Source organism: Larus michahellis, unplaced genomic scaffold, assembly GCF_964199755.1.
Source record: "Larus michahellis unplaced genomic scaffold, bLarMic1.1 SCAFFOLD_34, whole genome shotgun sequence".
In the NCBI taxonomy this organism is placed as follows: domain Eukaryota; kingdom Metazoa; phylum Chordata; class Aves; order Charadriiformes; family Laridae; genus Larus; species Larus michahellis.
The window spans coordinates 2,267,618-2,272,014 of record NW_027436399.1 but is presented as its reverse complement, the minus strand read 5'-3'; positions in this window follow the sequence as shown (position 1 = coordinate 2,272,014).

Here is a 4,397-nt window from a genome sequence, read left to right as displayed (position 1 = left end):
CAGGCCTGTTGTGCTACAGGAGGTGCCAGGGCTCTCCAGCACAACTGCAGGTGGCCGGCAGGGACTGCACAGGACCTACGGGAAAGGCATCGCCTTCAGAGTGGGTGCGAGACACACACTCCAGATGCCATGTCTCATAGATTCAGTTTCTGTTGGCCGGCAACTGAATCCCACGAGGGCAATGAGGCAGGGTCTGACCCACCTCCATCCAGTCGATGCAGAGCAGTTCAGGAACAGGAAGCACATCACACTGGGATCTCCACTCATTTGCCTATTTAAGCAACACAAGGAAGTCTCCAGAATAATGACCCCAGGTCTTATTGGAGACATTAATGACCCTGACACCACTGGAAGGGGAACACAGCAGCATGCATACTGTCCAGCAGGTTTCTGGGTCTCTTGGGACAACATCTTTGCACAGGCGCAAGGTAGGCCAACAAAGGTGTTGCTGAGTCCAGTCAATTCAGAGGGAATTCTGATCAGGGGTGTGAAAATGTCAGCCTGGGCTGTAGCGACCATGAAATAGTGGGGTCTCAGCTCCCAAGGGGAGTGAGAAAAGACTGAAGCCAGACTACAGATGCTGGGTCTCTAGAGGAGAAATGGGGATGGCTTTAGGTAAGCTAGAGCTTCCCAAGTGTAGAGCCTTGCAAGGCAAGGGTTCGAGGGCACCAAGAGGAGAGGCCGCTGCTTCAGGAACAGTTAAAGAAGAAACAAAGAGAATGAGTGGCCACTGCTGGAATTTAGTAACAGCAGGTGTAGATGAATCCGAGATTCCCTGTGTCCTTCTTGCCTTGGTCTCCTCCAGCAAGCTCTCCCAGGCCTTTGTGCCTTGAGGCAGGACTCTGGAGGGAAAAAAAACCGTGGTGAATTTGGAGAGAGTCAGGAGTTACTTGAGCAAACACAATCCTTAGCAGTCTATGGGACTGGAGGGGTGGCATCCGAGGGAGCTGAGAGGGCAGGACGATGCCACAGTAAAGCCACTCTCCATCATCATTGAAAGCATCTGGAGTTTGCGGGAACTCCCTAACAACTGGCAGCACCCAAACGCTGCAGGCACTTTCTGCTGTGACCCTGCTTTGCGTAGAATGTTGGTCTATAGAAATCTTGCAAGGTCACTTCCAGCCTGAACGGAAAGTTCCCAGAACAGGCCAATGTCTGCCACCCTGAGACCCGGAATCTGCACTCTGCTCTTCGTCCTCACTCCCTCGGGAGCTGAGACTCCACTCTTTCTTTGCTACTAGAGCCAAGGCTGACAAGGATGACACAGGTTTTCTGATCCAGGTGAGCATCGCCTTGCTTGGCCCATCTGGCAGCTGTGCTAAAAAGCTGAGGCAAAGAGCCCCCAGACACCTAAAGGAGCATTTGCACCGTGCTCTCCTGGGAATGTCAGGGGGTGCTGGGCTGACTTTTGGCTGCCAGGTGCCCACCCAGCTTCACTCCCGCTCCCCCTCCTTCTCCACTCGCCTTGCTGTCTGCAGGGCTGTTTCTCTCCATGTGTCTCACTCCTCTCTCTTACGGTGACTGCACGCTGCTGTTTAGCCTTGCTTCAATATGCTATCACAGAGGTGCCACGAGAATTGCTTACTGGCTCAGTTTGGGCAGTGGCATGTCCCTTTTGGAGCCAGCTGAAAGTGGCTCTCTCTCACATGGAGTCACCTCTTGATCCCTTTTCTCCTAAGCCACCTCTGCAGCCCCCTCACCCCTACCAAAACCTAGCCATGTCAACGCAATACACAGGGTCATTGATGTCCCCGGTAAGACGTTACGTCGTTGGTGAGCCCAAGACTTCCTCAGGTTGGTTAAATAAGGGTTGGTCCCCTTCCTCTCCTTCATTATAGGTTCTTTGTGTCAGAGCAGAGATGTGCTGGACCTCAGTCGTGGCACCAGGGCCAAGCTCAGGCGTGCAACAAAGCCAGCTGTTACCAAGTGCCCAAGTACCGTGCAGGCAAAAGGTTTGCGTCAGAGCATGCTGGGGGGGATGGCAGATGGCAATGTAAAGGGGAAACGAGGAGATCAATCCCTGCTCTCCTCAGGACGAGAGAGAAGCAGGGCTGGACTCTGCAGCCCCAGCAGGAGAGGGCTTTGCTGTCTGCGGGGTCTCTGCAGCCCCAGAGGGCCTGTGGTGCAGGTGAAGCTGATCTCCAGGCAGGACAAGGGGCTTTTGCAAGTGTCCTTGGCTATGGGTATCCTGAGATCCAGGAACACTGTGAAAATCTTTGCTCTGTTCCTTGACTGCATCATCAAAGGGATGACTGAGGGATGTGGGAGAAGCACTCCCTGCATCTACTGGATTGAGATGGGACAGCACTTGCCTCACTGCAGTTGCTTGAAGGAAAGCACTGAACGCCTCAGAAGGTCTCTTGGGGTCTCTTACACGGCTGCTCTGAATGGGGATGATGTTCGCGCAAGTCCTGTGCTGTCCCTGCCGGCTGCACGCAGTTGTGCTGGAGAGCCCTGGCACCTCAGGCAGCTCCACAGGATGGAGTTAACCTTGAAATTGGGCAGCTGCCCTGAATTAGGTTGGGCATTGTAGGGGTGCCAGTGAGAACCCAGCCCTAACTGCCAATGGAGATCTGGTAAAGACAGCTGGTGGAGAAGAGAGAGAGACGTAGCTCTTCAGATGGCAATGACTCCATTTGCTCAGAGGAATAGCTCTATAGGCTGCCCTGTACATAGTGAGCAGGAACAGGCTTCATTGTCCTAAAGGTGGTCATCTGCTGTCACTTCATCTGTCCAAAGCAATGCCCCAAGAGCCTCCAAAATGATGGCCCCATACGCTGCCCTGTCCCTCTGAACTGCTCCATCAAAGTTTAGAGATACCTGCACATGTCTTGGGCCACCTCTGGCACTTCAAATGTGCACTGTGGTTTGCAGGGGTACAGGAGATTCCTCCCTTTCATTGTCTGGGTGTCCTGTCTCATAGGTGGAAAAGAAGAGGTCGTTCTTGGACCTAACTCTGCCTCTGATAGGGGAAATGATACTGCCGGAAAGGAATGTCCCCCCGCAACAGCTGAGGGAGGAAACATCAGTCATGACTTCAGCTTGTTTCACAGCAGGTTCCCCTGGAGCCTCAGGGACATCTTTGATGGAGCCACAGCGAGCCGAGAAAGTGCCACCTGATTAGGTCAGAAGTCCTTGAGTGCATTGCATGGAGGAGACTCAAGCATGCACATCATGTGCATGTGGGGAGAGGAACCCGAGTTGAGCAGAAGTGCCACCAGCTATTCCCAGAGCGTCCACAAAGGCCTGTGGGACACACTCTGTCTTCGGGTAACTTGACTTTGAGAGGAACGTCCTCTGGGAAACCACCTGGATGCCGCACTGGGATGTGCTTCCGTGAACCAGGGTGCCTATGTCCATACCTCATGCCATGAGGCATCTCAGATGGGCACCACACCACAGGGCTGAGGTGCCTCCCAGCATCTGGGAGTGGCAGCAGGAGGCCAGAGAGTCCCTACGCCTCTGCACGTGGAAGGGAAGGGCTCGCGGCTTTGAACACCCCTGTCAGAGCCCTGACAATTCTGCGTGTGACTTCAGGAACAACCCCACCGGCCCAATGAGATTTCTCTCACCTGCCTTTTCCGGTTCATCGCAAGTGCCTCTGTGTGCTGCCTCACCCTCCCCTGTCCTTATGGCCCATCCCTTGTTTCACACAGTCTGAAAGCAGCACGTCCACAGAGCACTTCGCCCGCGCAGTCCGAAAGGGTTCTGCAAGCAGGAGTGTCGCTGCCCTCCAGAAGATGGCTTTTCTCACCCTTCACACAGAACAGAGCACGTCTAGGGACTATGATGCACTCAGAAGCACAGACACCTCCGTGTTTCACCTCTCTGAACTTCCTTCCCAATGTCCTTAGGCACCTAACAGAGAAACAAATGTTGTCACTCGAAGGCGTACCCACAAGGAGAGAGGGGACAGGAAGACCTAAAATTTTCCATGGAAAAAGGGGATCAGGACAATTTGTCATCATCAATGGCGTTTCCCCTAATGGGAATGGGGAACGTCCCCAGCCTTCAGAAAAATCTCTTCCTCCTCCCTCCCATGACCTGCCCCATAATTGCAGTTGGGAACAGCCTCAGCATGGGGCTGCTGGTGGAAAACCTGGAAACCTGCTACAGCTCCGCCACCCTGACTGTCCTCCCACTGGGCACAGCACCATCTCTGCTCACAGCGCTCTTAGGGCTATTTCCTGCACCTTTGGCAGGTACAGAGTGGCTCCTGCTGGTGGCCACATGCTATGAACAGTACTTGGCTCTGTGCCACCCCCTGCTCTCTGCAAGACTCCTGAACTGGAAGGGTTGTCGCTAGAAGACAGCTGCACCTTGGCTGGGGGGATTTCTGTCATCTGCAGTAATCATTTCCTTCTTGTCCCAGATACATTGGCTGGCCCTGATGTACT